Genomic DNA, 19,976 nt, shown 5'->3' with positions numbered 1-19,976 from the left:
AAGTAGTACTTACTAAAAATAAACTACTTCTATATATAGTAAAATAAATTAGTTTTATTAAATCAACTAGTTCAACTACTAAGCACTTACTATAAATAAAATAAAGTAGTACTTACTAAAAATAAACTACTTCTATATATAGTAAAATAAAGTAGTTTTATTAATTAATCAACTAGTTCAACTAAAAATAAACTAACCTTAAATGCACTAGCAGTAGAACTAATAACCTAAAGTGCACTAAATCAACTAACCTTAAATGTAACTTTTTCAACAAAATTCTTTCCTCTCCTCTTCTAACCATAAACATTGAACAAAAATAAAACTATACAGGCTAAAAATGCTATGAACAAAAAAAATTATGAACAAAAAAAACTATGAAAACATACACATACATCCATCCATATACATGCATATCCATCCATCCATCCATCCATACATCCATATACATACATACATACAAAAAAACAGGGGCGGCGGCAGCCACGGCAGCGCACAGATCGGGATGGGAAGGGGCTCACTGGGGGCTCGAGGCAGGACGGCAACGAGGCCGGTGACGAGGACGACGACGAGGCCAAACGACGATGACGGCGACGAGGACGGCGGGCTTGTGGGAGAGGGGTTACGCGCGCGGCGAGGGCTCGGGGGCGGCGACGGCGACGGCGAGGACGATGTCGACGGTGGGTCAGGGGCGCGGCGACGGCGTCGGGGCAAGGGCTCGGGGCGGCGACGGCGACGACGACGAGGAACGTCCTGGTGGCGTCGAGGGGAATGGGAGCAGTTGGCAAAATTTTCACAAGTGCTACCTTATATAGCAAAACCAATGGTACCGGTTCGTGGCACCAACTGGTACCATTGCCCACCTATGGTCCCGGTTCGTGCCACGAACCGGGTCCAAAGGTCTTTTTTCGGCAACCCAAAGGGCGGGAAACTAAGGCCTATGGTCCCGGTTGGTGGCACGAACTGGGACCATAGGTGCGCATTGGTACCGGTTGGTTCCATGAACCGGTACGAATGCCAACCTATGGTCTCGGTTGGTGGCACGAACCGGGACCATAGGCCTTGTGTTGGCATGGTTAGGTGGGAATTTTAGTCCCACCTCGCTAGTTGGGAGGGGCTCGGGGAGGTTTATAAGCTTTGCTGCCGCCACCCTCTCAAGCTCCGCTCTATTGCAGGCTTACGGGCCTAATCTCTACTTTGCCATGCCTGTTGGGCCTATTGGGCCTTCTGCGGGCCTGAATCTTGGTCCATTGTAGGGTTTCTAGTCGTATTCAGGCCGTGGAGGTCCAGTAGGTGGCATTTTTTCCTTTTTATTTTTTTATTTCTACTTAAAACTAAATACTTATAGTTTTTAGTGATTTCTTTTTGCTTTTAGGTCACAAAAATTATAAACTTTCTGTTAGTGCCATTAGTTTTAAAATTTGAATTTTTTTAAATGTATGTGAATCACTAGTTTTATGAATAAATTTACTATAAAAAATATTTTTGAGTGATTCCATTTCCTGCTATTTAATATTATTATGTTTTATCATTATACTCAATTTGGTAATTTTAGGTTATTTTAAATATCGGTTTTAATCAAAACCAGATTTTGTTAAAAAAATTGCTATTAATGTTTTGAACAAAAAATACTTTGTTAATATAAGTTGCATAAATTTTATATAATTTTAGTTTAAAAAATACTAGAGGTTTATATAAGCCTTTTAGTCGATTCCTTTTACTATTATAGTTTTATAAAAGCTTTTTAGTTGATTCATTTTGCTATTGAAGAATATTATGGTTTTATTTTAGTTCATCATAACAGAATATTTTAATTGATTTTAGTTTTTTAGTTGATCATAACAAATATTATAGTTTTATGCATTTTATTATTTTTCATGCATTTACTGCTTTTTTTGAGCTATAAGACCCGGAAATTGAAAAGCATTTCAAATGAACTCCGAAAAGGTTGAAAATTGGCATGGTATCATCATTTCACCCACATAGCATGTGCAAGAAAGTTGAGAGGGTTACGGCAAAAACTAGATATACTTCGTGTACAAAACGGACAATCTCTTTCAAAGTATCAGGGTTTCGGACGAAAGCTCATCTATTACAAAGGGATTTCATTTTTCTTGAACTTATTTGAACTCTAGACTTCTTGTGTGTTCAAAATGCACCATTCAAAGCCACATCATCAATTTCCAACCCTTTCTGACTTCACTTGTTATTTTCCATGCATTTACTGATTATCTTGAGCTATAAGACCATGAAATTGAAAAGCACTACAAATAAACTCTGAAAAGGTTGGAAGTTGGCATGGTATCATCATTTCACCCACATAGCATGTGCAAGAAAGTAGAGAGGATTACGGCAAAAACTGGATGCACTTCGTGTACAAAATGGACAATCTGTTTTGAAGTATCAGGATTTCATACGGAAACTCGTCTGTTACAATAGGCATTTCAAATGAACTACGAAAAGGTTGAAAGTTGGCATGGTATCATCATAATAGTTGTGGAGAGAAAGTATTCACTTTTTTTCGCTTGTGTGCTTTGCTTATTGCGCCGTAACCATGGATAATCTTCAACGTTTATCAGGATGCTTGGGTCAGCCTTGACTTTGAAGGGAGGAATTTCATGAAACTTCATAATCTTCAGACATGTCTGTCTTGCCCTCCACTCCCACGATGTCCCTTTTTCCTGAAAGAACTATGTGGTGCTTTGGCTCATCATATGATGTATTCGCTTCCTTATCTTTTCTTTTTCTCGGTTTGGTAGACATGTCCTTCACATAGATAACCCGTGCCACATCATTGGCTAGGACGAACGGTTCGTCAGTGTACCCAAGATTGTTCAGATCCACTGTTGTCATTCCGTACTATGGGTCTACCTGTACCCCGCCTCCTGACAGATTGACCCATTTGCACTTAAACAAAGGGACCTTAAAATCATGTCCGTAGTCAAGTTCCCATATGTCCACTATGCAACCGTAATATGTGTCCTTTCCCCTCTCGGTTGCTGCATCAAAGTGGACACCGCTGTTTTGGTTGGTGTTCTTTTGATCTTGGGCGATCGTGTAAAATGTATTTCCATTTATTTCGCATCCTTTGTAAGTCAATACAGTCGAAGATGGTCCCCTGGACAACGAGTACAGCTCATCACAAACAGTGTTGTCACGTCTGAGATGTGTTCCCAACCAACGGCTGAAAGTCCTGATGTGTTCACATGTAATCCAGTCGTCACACTGCTCCGGGTGTTTGGAGCGCAGATTGTTCTTGTGTTCATCGACATACGGGGTCACCAAGGTAGAGTTCGGTAGAACTATGTAGTGTGCTTGAGACCAACAATGCCCATCCCTGCATATTATTGAGTCCGCTCCTAGCGTGCCTTTTCCAGTCATTCTCCCATCATACCGCGATTTAGGGAGACCTATCTTTTTAAGGCCAGGAATGAAGTCAACACAAAACCCAATGACATCCTATGTTTGATGTCCCATGGAGATGCTTCCTTCTGGCCTAGCACGGTTACGGACATATTTCTTTAGGACTCCCATGAACCTCTCAAAGGGGAACATATTGTGTAGAAATACGGGGCCCAGAATGACAATCTTGTCAACTAGATGGACTAGGATGTGCATCATGGTATTGAAGAAGGATGGTGGGAACACCAGCTCAAAACTAACAAGACATTAGGCCACATCAGTCCTTAGCCTTGATATGATTTCTGGATCAATCACCTTCTGAGAGATTGCATTGAGGAATGCACATAGCTTCACAATGGCTAATTGGATGTTTTTTGGTAGAAGCCCCCTCGATGCAACCGGAAGCAGTTGCGTCATAATCATGTGGCAGTCATGAGACTTTAGGTTCTGGAACTTTTTCTCTGGAATATTTATTATTCCCTTTATATTCGACGAGAAGCCAGTCGGGACCTTCATACTGAGTAGGCATTCAAAAAAGATTTCCTTCTCTTTTGGTAAGAGCGTAGCTGGCAGGACCTTCATACTGCTTTGGAGGCATGCCATCTTTTTCGTGCAAACGTTGCAGGTCCTCCCGTTCCTTAGGTGTATCTTTTGTCTTCCCATACACGCCCAAGAAGCCTAACAGGTTCACACAAAGGTTCTTCGTCATGTGCATCACGTCGATTGAAGAGCGTACCTCTAGCTCTTTCCAGTAGGGTAGGTCCCAAAATATAGATTTCTTCTTCCACATGGGTGCGCGTCCCTCAGCTTCATTCGGAACAGCTAGTCCGCCGGGACCCTTTCCAAATATTACGTGTAAATCAGAGACCATATCAAGTACGTGATCACCGGTACGCATGGTGGGCTTCTTCCGGTGATCTGCCTCGCCTTTGAAATGCTTGCCTTTCTTTCGACATTGATGGTTGGTCGGGAGAAATTGACGATGGCCCAGGTACACATTCTTCCTGCATCTGTCTAGGTATATACTTTCGGTCTCAGCTAAATAGTGCATGCATGCGTGGTATCCCTTGTTTGTCTGTCCTGAAAGGTTACTGAGAGCGGGCCAATCGTTGATGGTTACAAACAGCAACGCATGCAGGTTAAATTCCTCCTGTTTGTGCTCATCCCACGCACGTACACCGTTTCCATTCCACAGCTGTAAAAGTTCTTCAACTAATGCCTTTGGTACACATCAATGTCGTTGCCGGGTTGCTTAGGGCCTTGGATGAGAATTGGCATCATAATGAACTTCTGCTTCATGCACATCCAAGGAGGAAGGTTATACATACATAGAGTCACGGGCCAGGTGTTGTGATTACTGCTCTGCTCCTCGAAAGGATTAATGCCATCCGCGCTTAAAGCAAACCATACATTCTTTGGGTCACTTGCAAACTAAGCCCAATACTTTCTCTCAATTTTTCTCCACTCCGACCCGTCAGCGGGTGCTCTCAACTTCCCGTCTTTCTTGCGGTCCTCACTATGCCATTGCATCAACTTGGCATGCTCTTTGTTTCTGAATAATCGTTTCAACCGTGGTATTATAGGAGCATACCACATCACCTTCGCAGGAACCCTCTTCCTACGGGGCTCGCCCTCAACATCACCAGGGTCATCTCGTCTGATCTTATACTACAATGCACCGCATACCGGGCATGCGTTCAAATCCTTGTACGCATCGCGGTAGAGGATGCAGTCATTAGGGCATGCATGTATCTTCTCCACCTCCAATCCTAGAGGGCATACGACCTTGTTTGCTGCTCACATACTGTCGGGCAATTCATTATCCTTTGGAAGCTTCTTCTTCAATATTTTCAGTAGCTTCTCAAATCCTTTGTCAGGCACAACATTCTCTTCCTTCCACTGCAGCAATTCCAGTACGGTACCGAGCTTTGTGTTGCCATCTTCGCAATTGGGTTACAACCCTTTTTTGTGATCCTCTAACATGCGATCGAACTTCAGCTTCTCCTTTTCACTTTCGCACTTTTGTGACCCGGCGGAGATCATCATCGGGCACATCGTCTGGTTCCTCTTGATCTTCAGCTTCCCCCGTTGCAGCATCACCATATTCAGGGGGCACATAGTTGTCATCGTCCTCTTCTTCTTCGCTGTCTTCCATCATAACCCCTATTTCTCCGTGCTTCATCCAAACATTATAGTGTGGCATGAAACCCTTATAAAGCAGGTGGGTGTGAAGGATTTTCTTGTTGGAGTAAAACCTCGTATTCCCACAATCAGGGCATGGACAACACATAAAACCATTCTGCTTGTTTGCCTCAGCCACTTCGAGAAATTTATGCACACCCTTAATGTACTCGAAGGTGTGTCTGTCACCGTACATCCATTGCCGGTTCATCTACGTGCATTATATATAATTATGTGTGTCAAAAGTAAGAAAATTAGACAAGTATCTATCTAAAGTAAGATTTTTTTTCTTTCAGAAAGAAGATAAGAACAAGAGGCTCACCACGGTGGTGCCGGCGACGAGATCGGCGTGGGCGATCGAGGGTGGTGAAGACGAGGACGTGGCGTGACGGACCGCTAAACCTAGACAAATCTCGGAAAAAATGGAGCTCGGAGGTCGAGCTTCGAGAGGAGAAAGCTTAACTAGTGTGGCTCGGGCATTTCATCGAACACCTCACATGCATAAGAGGTGAGCTAAAGCACCCAAATGCCCTTCCTCGCCGGCCAGCAAAAAACAGAGCACTGTGGAGTGCTCTTCTCGTCGGTGATGGGGTATATATAGGCAACTCATTTGTCCCAGTTCGTGGTTGGAACCGGGACTAAAGGCCAGCCTTCTGTTGGAAATATGCCCTAGAGGCAATAATAAATTAGTTATTATTATATTTCCTTGTTCATGATAATCGTTTATTATCCATGCTAGAATTGTATTGATAGGAAACTCAGATACATGTGTGGATACATAGACAACACCATGTCCCTAGTAAGCCTCTAGTTGACTAGCTCGTTGATTAACAGATGGTTACGGTTTCCTGACCATGGACATTGGATGTCATTGATAACGGGATCACATCATTAGAAGAATGATGTGATGGACAAGACCCAATCCTAAGCATAGCACAAGATCGTGTAGTTTGCATGCTAAAGCTTTTCTAATGTCAAGTATCATTTCCTTAGACCATGAGATTGTGCAACTCCCGGATACCGTAGGAATACTTTGGGTGTGCCAAACGTCACAACATAACTGGGTGGCTATAAAGGTGCACTACGGGTATCTCCGAAAGTGTCTGTTGGGTTGGCGCGAATCGAGACTGGGATTTGACACTCCGTGTGACGGAGAGGTATCTCTGGGCCCACTCGGTAGGACATCTTCATAATGTGCACAATGTGATCAAGGAGTTGATCACGGGATGATGTGTTACGGAAAGAGTAAAGAGACTTGCCGGTAACGAGATTGAACAAGGTATCGGGATACCGACGATCGAATCTCGGGCAAGTACAATACCGCTAGACAAAGGGAATTGTATACGGGATTGATCGAATCCTCGACATCATGGTTCATCCGATGAGATCATCATGGAACATGTGGGAACCAACATGGGTATCCAGATCCCGCTGTTGGTTATTGACCGGAGGACGTCTCGGTCATGTCTGCATGGTTCCCGAACCCGTAGGGTCTACACACTTAAGGTTCGATGACCCTAGGGTTATAAAGGAAGTTTGTATGTGGTTACCGAATGTTGTTCGGAGTCCCGGATGAGATCTCGGACATCACGAGGAGTTCCGGAATGGTCCGGAGGGCTGCATGGGCTAAGTGTAGGAGGGGACCAGCCCCAGGTGGGCTGGTGCGCCCCCCCCCCATAAGGGCCCAAGGCGCCTAAGGGGAGGAGGGGGGCAAACCCTAAGGGCAGATGGGCCTTAGGGCCCATGCCTGGTGCGCCTCCCTCTCACCCTCCCCTTGGCCACCCCACCAGATGGGATCTGGGCTAGCCGCCGCCCCTAGGGTGGAACCCTAGGTGGGGGCGCAGCCCCCCTCTCCCCCTATATATAGTGGAGGCAAAGGAGCAGCCCATAGACGAAGTTTCTTCTCTTGTTGGCGCAGCCCTACCTTTATTTCTCCTCATATCTCGCGGTGCTTGGCGAAGCCCTGCTGGATCACCATGCTCTTCCACCACCACTACGCCGTTGTGCTACTGCTGGATGGAGTCTTCCTCAACCTCTCCCTCTCTCCTTGCTGGATCAAGGCACGGGAGACGTCACCGGGCTGTACGTGTGTTGAACGCGGAGGTGCAGTCCGTTCGGCACTAGGATCTCCGGTGATTTGGATCACGACGAGTACGACTCCTTCAACCCCGTTCTCTTGAACGCTTCCGCTTAGCGATCTACAAGGGTATGTAGATGCACTCTCCTTACCCTCGTTGCTGGTTTCTCCATAGATAGACCTTGGTGACACGTAGGAAAATTTTGAATTTCTGCTACGTTCCCCAACAGTGGCATCATGAGCCAGGTTTATGCGTAGTTTCTATGCACGAGTAGAACACAAAGTAGTTCTGGGCATTGATTTTGTTCAATATGCTTACCGTTACTAGTCCAATCTTGATTCGGCGGCATTGTGGGATGAAGCGGCCCGGACCGACCTTACACGTACTCTTACGTGAGACTGGTTCCAACGACTGACATGCACTAGTTGCATAAGGTGGCTAGCGGGTGTCTGTCTCTCCCACTTTAGTCGGATCGGATTTGATGAAAAGGGTCCTTATGAAGGGTAAATAGCAATTGTCATATCACGTTGTGGTTTTTGCGTAGGTAAGAAACGTTCTTGCTAGAAACCCATAGCAGCCACGTAAAACATGCAAACAACAATTAGAGGATGTCTAACTTGTTTTTGCAGGGTATGCTATGTGATGTGATATGGCCAAGAAGAATGTGATGAATGATATGTGATGTATGAGATTGATCATGTTCTTGTAATAGGAATCACGACTTGCATGTCGATGAGTATGACAACCGGCAGGAGCCATAGGAGTTGTCTTTATTTATTGTATGACCTGCGTGTCATTGAACAATGCCATGTAATTACTTTACTTTATTGTTAACCGGTAGCCATAGTAGTAGAAGTAATAAGTTGGCGAGACAACTTCATGGAGAAAATGATGGAGATCATGATGATGGAGATCATGGTGTCATGCCGATGACGATGATGATCATGGAGCCCCGAAGATGGAGATCAAAAGGAGCAATATGATATTGGCCATATCATGTCACTATTTGATTGCATGTGATGTTTATTATGTTTATACATCTTATTTGCTTAGAACGACGGTAGCTTAAATAAGATGATCCCTCACTAAAATTTCAAGAGAAGTGTTCTCCCTAACTGTGCACCATTGCGAAAGTTCGTCGTTCGAAGCACCACGTGATGATCGGGTGTGATAGATTCTTACGTTCAAATACAACGGGTGTTGACGAGCCTAGCATGTACAGACATGGCCTCGGAACACATGCGAAACACTTAGGTTAACTTGACGAGCCTAGCATGTACAGACATGGCCTCGGAACACGCAGGACCGAAAGGTCGAACATGAGTCGTATAGAAGATGCGATCAACATGAGATGTTCACCAATGATGACTAGTCCGTCTCATGTGATGATCGGACACGGCCTAGTTGATTCGGATCATGTATCACTTATATGACTAGAGGGGTGTCTATCTGAGTGGGAGTTCATAAGATGAACTTAATTATCCTGAACATAGTCAAAAGGTCTTCGCAAATTATGTCGTAGCTCGCGCTTCAGTTCTACTGTTTAGATATGTTCCTAGAGAAAAATTAGTTGAAAGTTGATAGTAGCATTTATGCGGACAGTAGAAGGCTTATGTCCTTAATGCACCGCTCAGTGTGCTGAACCTCGAACGTCGTCTGTGGATGTTGCGAACATCTGACATACACATTTTGATGACTACATGATAGTTCAGTGCGTAATGCTAAATGGTTTAGAATTGAGGCACCAAAGACGTTTTTGAAACATCGCAGAACATATGAGATGTTCCAAGGACTGAAATTGGGATTGCAGGCTCGTGCCCACGTCAAGAGGTATAAGACCTCCGACGATTTTCTTAGCCTGCATAATAAGGGAGAAAAGCTCAATCTTGAGCTTGTGCTCAGATTGTCTGAGTACAACAATCGCTTGAATCGAGTGGGAGTTGATCTTCCAGAAATAGTGATGGTTCTCCAAAGTCACTGCCACCAAGCTACTAGAGCTTCGTGATGAACTATAACATATCAGGGATAGATATGATCCTTGAGCTATTCGCGACACCGCGAAAAGTAGAAATCAAAAGGGAGCATCAATCGTTGATGGTTAGTAAAACCACTAGTTTCAAGAAGGGCAGGGGCAAGAAAGGGATACTTCATGGAACAACAAATCAGTTGTTTCTCTAGTGAAGAAACCCAAAGTTGAACCCAAGCCCAAGACTAAGTGCTTCTGTAATAAGGGAACAGTCACTGAAGCAGAACCACCCTAGATACTTGGTAGATGAGAAGGCTGGCAAGGTCGACAGAAGTATATTGGATATGCATTATAATGTGTACTTTACTAGTACTCCTAGTAGCACCAGGGTATTAGATACTGGTTCAGTTGCTAAGTGTTAGTAACTCGAAACAAAAGGCTACGGAATAAACGGAGACTAGCTAAAAGGTGAGATGACAATATGTGTTGGAAGTATTTCCAAGGTTGATCAAATATCGTACGCTCCCTCTACCATCGAGATTGGTATTAAAACCTAAATAATTGTTATTTGGTGTTTGCATTGAGCATAGACATGATTGGATTATGTCTATCGTGATACGGTTATTCATTTAAGGAGAATAATGGTTACTCTGTTTATTTGAATAATACCATCCTGATCGTAGTGATACACATTTTCATGCCAAAGGTATAAGATAGTAATGATAGTACCACACAAATGTGGCACTGCAATTTGAGTCATATTGGTATAAAACGGATGAAGAAGCTCCATGTTGATGGATCTTTGGACTCACTCATTTTTGAAAGGATTGAGACATGCGAACCATGTTTGTTGGTAGATATGCATGAAGAAACTCTATACAGATGGATCGTTTGGACTCACTTGATTTTGAATCACTTGAGACATGCAAATCATACCACATGGACAAGATGACTGAAAGCCTCGTTTTCAGTAAAATGGAACAAGAAAGCAACTTGTTGGAAGTAATACATCTTGATGTGCGCAGTCCAATGAGTGTTGAGGCATGTAGTGGATATCGTTATGTTCTTACTTCACAGATGATTTGAGTAGATACTGAGTATATTCACTTGATGAAACATAAGTCTGAATTATTGAAAGGTTCAAGTAATTTCAGAGAGAAGTTGAACATCGTCGTGGCAAGAGGATAAAATATCTATGATATGATCATAGAGATGAATATCTGAATTACGAGTTTGGCACAGAATTAAGACATTGTGGAAATTGTTTCACAACTAATACAGCCTGGAACACCATAGTGTGATGGTATGTCCGAACATCATAACTACACCCTATTGGATATGATGCATACCATGATGTCTCTTATCGAATTACCACGATAGTTTATGGGTTAGGCATTAGAGACAACAACACTCACTTTAAATAGGGCACCACGTAATTCCGATGAGATGACACCGTATGAACTATGGTTTAGAGAAACCTAAGCTGTCATTTCTTAAAAGTTTGGGGCTGCGACGCTTATGTGAAAAAGTTTCAGGCTGATAAGCTCGAACCCAAAGCGGATAAATGCATCTTCATAGGACACCCAAAACAGTTGCGTATACCTCCTGTCTCAGATTCGAAAGCAATAAGGGATTGTTTCTAGAATCGGGTCCTTTCTCGAGGAAAAGTTTCTCTCGAAAGAATTGAGTGGGAGGATGGTGGAGACTTGATGAGCTTATTGAACCGTCTCTTCAACTAGTGTGTGGCAGGGCATATGGAGTTGTTCCTGTGCCACCTACACCAATTGAAGTGGAAGCTTATGATAGTGATCATGAAACTTCAGATCAAGTCACTACCAAACCTTGTAGGACGACAAGGATGCGTACTACTTCAGAGTGGTACGTAATCCTGTCTTGGAAGTCATGTTGCTAGACAAAAATGAACCTAGGAGCTATGGAGAAGCGATGGTGGGCCCGGATTCCGATAAATGGCTCGAGGCCATAAAATCCGAGAGAGGATCCATGTATGAAAACAAAGCGTAGACTTTGGTAGAACAGCTCGATGGTCGTAAGGCTGTTGAGTACAGATGGATTTTAAAAAGAAGACGAACAATGATGGTAAATGTCACCATTAAGAAAGCTCGACTTAAGATGTTTCCCGACAAGTTCAAGGAGTTGACTACGATGAGACTTTCTCACTCGTAGCGATGCTAAGAGTCTGTTGGAATTATATTAGCGATTACTGCATTATTTATGAAATCTTGCAGATAGGATGTCAAAAACCATTGTTTCCTCGACGATTTTCTTGAGGAAAGGTTGTATGTGATACAATCGGAAGGTTTTGTCAATCCTGAAAGATGCTAACAAGTATGCAAAGCTCCAGCAATCCTTCTAAGGACTGGAGTAAGCATCTCGGAGTTGGAATGTATGCTTTGATGAGATGATCAAAGTTTTGGGTGTATACAAAGTTTATGAGAAACTTGTATTTCCAAAGAAGTGAGTGGGAGCACTATAGAATTTTCGATGAGTATATGTTGTTAACATATTGTTGATCGGAAATGATGTACAATTTCTGGAAAGCATGCAGAGTTATTTGAAAAGTGTTTTTCAATGGAAAACCTGGATTAGGCTACTTGAGTATTGAGCATTAAGATCTATAAGGATAGATCAAAACGCTTAATAGTACTTTCAAATGAATACATACCGTGACAAGATTTTGAAGGAGTTCAAAATGGATCGGCAAAGAAGGAGTTCTTGGCTGTGTTATAAGGTGTGAACATTGAGTAAGACTCGAAACCTGACCGCGGTAGAATAGAGAGAAAGGACGAAGGTCGTCCCCTATGCTTTATACGTAGGCTCTACAGTATGCTATGCTGTGTACCGCACCTGAAGTGTGCCTTGCCATGAGTCAGTCAAGGGGTACAAGAGTGATCCAAGAATGGATCACAGGACAGCGGTCAAAGTTATACTTAGTAACTAGTGGACTAAGGAATTTTCTCGATTATGGACGTGGTAAAAGAGTTCGTCGTAAAGGGTTACACCGATGCAAACTTTGACACTAATCCAGATTATTCTGAGTAGTAAACTGGATTCGTATAGTAGAACAGTTATTTGGAATAGCTCCAAATAGAGCGTGGTAGCTGCATCTGGGAGATGACATAGAGATTTGTAAAGCACACACGGATCTGAAAGATTCAGACCCGTTGACTATAACATCTCTCACAAGCATAACATGATCAAACCCAGAACTCATCGAGTGTTAATCACATGGTAATGTGAACTAGATTATTGACTCTAGTAAACTCTTTGGGTGTTAGTCACATGGGGATGTGACCTTGAGTGTTAATCACATAACGATGTGAACTAGATTATTGACTCTAGTGCAAGTGGGAGACTGTTGGAAATATGCCCTAGAGGCAATAATAAATTAGTTATTATTATATTTCCTTGTTCATGATAATCATTTATTATCCATGCTAGAATTGTATTGATAGGAAACTCAGATACATGTGTGGATACATAGACAACACCATGTCCCTAGTAAGCCTCTAGTTGACTAGCTCGCTGATCAATAGATGGTTACGGTTTCCTGACCATGGACATTGGATGTCATTGATAACGGGATCACATCATTAGAAGAATGATGTGATGGACAAGACCCAATCCTAAGCATAGCACAAGATCATGTAGTTCGCATGCTAAAGCTTTTCTAATGTCAAGTATCATTTCCTTAGACCATGAGATTGTGCAACTCCCGGATACCGTAGGAATACTTTGGGTGTGCCAAACGTCACAACGTAACTGGGTGGCTATAAAGGTGCACTACGGGTATCTCTGAAAGTGTCTGTTGGGTTGGCGCGAATCGAGACTGGGATTTTTCACTCTGTGTGATGGAGAGGTATCTCTGGGCCCACTCGGTAGGACATCATCATAATGTGCACAATGTGATCAAGGAGTTGATCACGGGATGATGTGTTACAGAACGAGTAAAGAGACTTGCCGGTAACGAGATTGAACAAGGTATCGGGATACCGACGATCGAATCTCGGGCAAGTACAATACCGCTAGACAAAGGGAATTGTATACGGGATTGATCGAATCCTCGACATCGTGGTTCATCCGATGAGATCATTGTGGAACATGTGGGAACCAACATGGGTATCCAGATCCCGCTGTTGGTTATTGACCGGAGGACGTCTCGGTCATGTCTGCATGGTTCCCGAACCCGTAGGGTCTACACACTTAAGGTTCGATGACGCTAGGGTTATAAAGGAAGTTTGTATGTGGTTACCGAATGTTGTTCGGAGTCCCGGATGAGATCCCGGACGTCACGAGGAGTTCCTGAATGGTCCGGAGGTAAAGATTTATATATCGGAAGTCCTGTTTTGGTCACCGGAAAAGTTTCGGGTTTTATCGGTAACGTACCGGGACCACCAGGAGGGTCCCGGGGGTCCACCAAGTGGGGCCACCGGCCCTGGAGGGCTGCATGGGCTAAGTGTGGGAGGGGACCAGCCCCAGGTGGGCTGGTGCACCCCCCACAAGGGCCCAAGGCGCCTAAGTGGAGGAGGGGGGCAAACCCTAAGGGCAGATGGGCCTTAGGGCCCATGCCTGGTGCGCCTCCCTCTCACCCTCCCCTTGGCCGCCCCACCAGATGGGATCTGGGCTGGCCGCCGCCCCTAGGGTGGAACCCTAGGTGGGGGCGCAGCCCCCCCTCTCCCCCTATATATAGTGGAGGCAAAGGAGCAGCCCATAGACGAAGTTTCTTCTCTTGTTGGCGCAACCCTACCTCTATTTCTCCTCATATCTCGCGGTGCTTGGCGAAGCCCTGCTGGATCACCATGCTCTTCCACCACCACCACGCCGTTGTGCTGCTGCTGGATGGAGTCTTCCTCAACCTCTCCCTCTCTCCTTGCTGGATCAAGGCATGGGAAACGTCACCGGGCTGTACGTGTGTTGAACGCGGAGGTGCCGTCCGTTCGGCACTAGGATCTCCGGTGATTTGGATCACGACGAGTACGACTCCTTCAACCCCGTTCTCTTAAATGCTTCCACTTAGCGATCTACAAGGGTATGTAGATGCACTCTCCTTCCCCTCGTTGCTGGTTTCTCCATAGATAGATCTTGGTGACACGTAGGAAATTTTTGAATTTCTGCTACATTCCCCAACACCTTCTGTCCCGGTTCCTGCCATGAACCGGGACCAATGGTTGTGGGACAGGAGCGAGGCCCATTGGTCCCGGTTCATGCCAAGAACCGGGACAAATGGGCCCAGACGAACCGTGACCAATGCCCACGAGGCCCCAGTCGGCCCTCTGGGCTCACGAACTAGGACAAATGCATCCATTGGTCCTGGTTCGTGGCAGAACCGGGACTAATGGGCTGGCCAGGCCCGAACGAAAGCCCCTTTTTCTACTAGTGAAAGCTTTACACCATAATGATTGAGCTTTGCGACAACACCAACCGCAAGCGCCCAAGCACCTAATAGGAACAAGCTCTAGGTTACCAAGCACCCAAGAGTATAAATAAGCTTCTCAACTTTCACTCCCAGGAATCCTTGTGGAGAACTCAAACATATGCACCAAATGCAATGGAAAGAACACATAGTGCTCAAGTCCTTCTCTCCCAAATCTCACCACAACAACTAATGCTATGGAGGAATAGCAGAGGAAGAACAAAGGAGGAGAACACAAAGAACTCCAAGATCTAGATCCGCGGGGTTCCCCTCACTTGGAGGAGATTTGGATTGGTGGAAATGTAGATCTAGGTATTCTCTCTCTCTCTCTCTCTTTTGCCTAAAAAAGATGCAAGATTCATGGGAGGAATAGAGAGAAGGCAAAGCTTTTGGCATTCAACAATAGAGGAGAAAGCGTGCTCCAAAAACGTGAGCACCATTGGGGAAGAAGCCCCCTTAAATAGGAAACCAGAAATCTAATTGTTATAGTGTAGAAAACACTGCAGCGGTACAACCACTCTAGGAAGCAAACTGGGAGCTGCGGCCCGACTACAAGGGTGGCCAGGGCGAACAAAGTGGTAGAACCGTCCGGTTGCCTGGTTTTACCGGTTATTATGAAAATAACTAGAACAACCGCTAGGCCACCGCCTGAGCACCCCTACCAAAACCGAGGGAATCACTTCTTGGATGGTAATTGGTACTATAGTACCGCTCGAGAAAGTAGTCGTACGACTGCCTAGCCGTGCATAGTTGTGTCCACACCAAGGAGCGGTACAACCGCTAGCACGAGCGGTACAACTGGACCAGGTAAAGACTGCAGAAAACATGTAAAATTAGAACTTTCATAATTTCTGCAAATGAACTCTAATTTCGACAAACTCAAGCTTGATAGAAAGCTAATGACTAGAGAAATACAAATTATATAGAAGTGTGAAACCTCTATGAGTGAAGAACCGACAAAAACAACCACATCGAAAATGTAATTGAAGATGCATAGGAAATCCAGTTTCGATGAACTTGAGCTTGTCATGAAGATAACCACGGGTTCTAAGACTCGCAAATAGAGAGCCAAACAAGAACCAAGAAAGATGATGCCAAGGATGCAAAGTTTGAGTTCTCTATGAACGATACGATCAAGTTACTCACTTGAGATCCCACCTTGATAGTATTGCTATTGATCCTATAACTCGGTCTCCAAACTAACACCATGAGACCAGTAAGATAGAACACCTATCAAGGTAATACCTTCGCATTGCGCAATCAGTTGAGATAGATGGTGCCGATCATGACCTTCTCAAGTTGGACCACTTTATTGATTGTGTTGGATGGATGAAGACTAGTAATTTTCTCCCCATACACCACTATGGGAGATACTCTCTTAGGCACATATTCACTTGTCCAGTATCACCAGAATGGACGGCAAGATCCAAGCATGTGATCTCTTCGTGATTCTCCTCTTGAACCTGCACAACTCAACCTTAAACCTTTTCTTCTCGCTGTCCATGGATGATGTCTTGAAGGTAAACATAGTGTTCAAATAATCTTCTTCTTCAAGACATGCTTTCAATAGGCTCAACACTCACATGACCATTTTTTTGATAACTCCTTGAATAACACCTTGGTCATCAATAATCTTCTACATTCAACTTTGAAGCCAACATATGATCTTCAAGAATTGCCTATGGACAAACCCTTCAAGTATCTCAAAGAAACTAGTAGTCCATAGGGATTGTCATAAATTATCAAAACCAAAGAGATGGGGCGACCATGCTCTTTCAATTACTTTGATCTGATGCTGCCCATTGGTGGGTGGAATCTCATCTCGTCGGCCTGCTCTGCACCATGGTATTTAAGCTTCTCTTTTAAATGATGAAGAAACTCGGGGATAGGTCAAAACCCATACAAGTTCATGTGCAAATAAAAATAAATTGTGCACCCTTCAATATTCATGAGCTACCACCTCCTCTTCCCCTATTGAGCATGCTTCCCAATAAGCATTATCCACACATCACATATCTCTCTCATCAGCATCCTTCCACCTAGTGGCCATGTGGTGTTGCCCGCTCTTGCGCACTTCCTCTATCATATTATTTGGGTCGTGCTTCAGCATGGGAGGCGACCGGTGATGATATGACATCAGTGCAGATGGACTAGAGGCTATGGTGACACTTCGAATTTGTGTAGATCAAAGGACCCCGGACCACACATACTACTACTATGCATGATTGACATCTTTTTGTACCTAGGATTAGGTATGTAGATATTTAAAAATATACAATTATATTGTCCATTTTTATATCACCAACAAAAATCTAGTGACAAATTGCCTTTTAGTGCAGGAATTTGTCCCATGGCACATGTAAAATGGATAATAGTGTTACCATATGTTTATTCTTCTTATTTTCTATGGACCAATTGTTATATGTAGGCAAATGATTATTTGTAATCATTATAACTTATATTACAACAATTTTTATTTTTGAACAATCTTTATTCTTGTGTAGCTTTTGGGGACAACAAAACGTATCACCACTGTAAAATGAACAAAAAAATGGGTTTATGCATTACGAAGGTAAAAATGTTCGTGAAGCAACTACAATTTCTTATTTGTGACAAGCATAACCTAGATCTAGCAATGCCTAAGAAGCCCAAGGAGAATGGAGGAAAATATGTTTGCAAGCCAACCCGAGGTACAACATAACTTGTTTTCTCCGACCCGGTAAAGTGCAATCCTCACCTCTTCAGGTGAGAGTATGCGCAGAAATTTTGGAGTGGGAAGATCCATGGGCCCATTCTTAATTTAGGGGTTTGTCTTAAGCTCATAGCTATTTTATTTCTCTAATATTAATACTATAAGAGACTCTATGAGTTCAGTACCAACAATTTAGAGCATCTCCAGCCGTGCCCCCAACAGGCCCCCCAGGCCACTTTTTCGGCGCCGGTGCCGAAAAAACGGTCCAATCGCGCCCCCAGGACGCCGAAAATCGTCGGTTCGGACCTTTTTTCTGCCCGGCAGTCACAGGCCGAACCCGGCGCGCTGGGGAGCAGTTGGGGGCTCTAGCGCTAGGGAAAAGCACGCCTGGCCCACACCGACAGGGGAAAAGTCAAGGTTTTCTTCCCCCAACTCGCCTCGCACCCCCCGCGCCCTCGGCCACCACTAGCTATATCCCGGCGACGGCCGCCGCCCTACTCTGCTAGATAGCCATTCCCCGCCGAAAAATAGCAGCGCTTCGCCGCGACAGCCCCTCCCACAACAGCTGGGCGCGGAGGCGCGGTTTAGCGGCGGGTACACGCCCACCGAGCGCAAGGTGTTCGGCGTTTTGCCTGTCTCGGCGATGGACTCGGATGATGAGGAAGAGCTCGCCGCGCTGCTGGATGAGGAAGCCGCAGCCGACGTCCAGGAATAAGAGCATCTCATGGTGCTCGCCGCCCTCGCCCAGCTGCTGGCGAGCAATGAAAAGCCGCGGCGAGGTGGCTCGGCGCCGGGGCGGGTGAAAGCAAAGAACTGGCATCGTCTCGAAGGCTACTGCATGCTCTACTCCGACTACTTCGCCGATGCTCCACTTCATGGCGAGAAAACATTTCGGCGCCGTTATCGGATGAGCCGAAAGCTCTTCCTCAGGATTGTGAATTCCATCCGGGAGTTCGACAACTACTTCAAGTGCAAGATGAATTGTACTGGCGCTCTTGGATTCACCTCCATCTAGAAGTGCACGACAACGATGAGGATGCTTGCATATGGAGCTCCCAGTGATTCACTCGACGACTATGGGCGCATGGCCGAGTCCACCAGCATAGAGTGTTTCTACAAGTTCTGTCGGGCAGTGGTGGTAGTGTTTGGGCCACAATACTTGAGAACACCCAATGCGGAAGACACTGCTCGGATCCTAGCCCAGAATGCAACAAGAGGATTTCCTGGGATTCTTGGAAGCATCGACTGCATGCATTGGAAATGGAAGAATTGCCCATTTGGTTGGTAGGGGATGTATAAAGGCGCCAAAGGCGGTTGCAGTGTGGTGCTTGAGGCGGTAGCCACACAGGACCTCTGGATTTGGCACTCCTTCTTTGGTATGCCAGGAACTCACAATGACATCAACGTGCTGCAGTGCTCTTCTGTTTTTGCCAAGCTCGTTGAGGGCCATTCTCCTCCGGTGAACTTCGAGATCAATGGGCACCAATACAATAAGGGGTACTACCTAGCAAATGGAATCTATCCGAGATGGTCGACATTTGTGAAGACGATCTCAAACCCTGCGGCAGGAGGCAAGAACGCCTGGTTTGCGAAAGTTCAGGAGGCTTGCAGGAAGGATGTCGAGCGGGCATTTGGTGTGCTCCAATCTCGATTCACTATTGTTCGGTACCCCGCTCAGACCTGGTCCAAAGATCAAATGTGGGAGATTATGACTTGCTGTGTCATCTTGCACAACATGATCATAGAGAGCAAGCAAGAAGACCCAGTGTTTGACACTGAACCATACTACAGGCAGGGTCCTTTAGCCGAAGTTGATCACCATCTACCGGCAACTTGGACTGCCTATCTCAGTATGCGTCAGGAGATCCGAGACCCACAGGTGCATCATCAACTGCAGAAAGATCTGATTGAGCACCTATGGAGGCTCAAGGGGGACGCCGTGTGATGAAATACGAGTTTTTATTTGTTGAACTATATAATTTGTATTGAACTATTTGTTGTTGTACTATTTTATTGAAGTATTTGATTTTTCTGTGATGAAATATGTGATAAGAAATAATTGTGTTGATAATTGAACGCCGAGACACGGCGAAACCACGCCGAATATGGGCCTATTCTCGCCCATATGGGCCCTTTATTCGCCGAAATTGGGCTGCAAAGTAGGACAATTTCGGCGCCTGGAGGCGACGACTGGACGCAAAACCGCCGCAGCGCCGATTGTATCGCCGG

The sequence above is a fragment of the Triticum dicoccoides genome, chromosome 7A, assembly GCF_002162155.2.
Source record: "Triticum dicoccoides isolate Atlit2015 ecotype Zavitan chromosome 7A, WEW_v2.0, whole genome shotgun sequence".
Classification (NCBI taxonomy): domain Eukaryota; kingdom Viridiplantae; phylum Streptophyta; class Magnoliopsida; order Poales; family Poaceae; genus Triticum; species Triticum dicoccoides.
The sequence above is the reverse complement of the archived record's forward strand: the minus strand, read 5'-3'. Positions refer to the sequence as shown.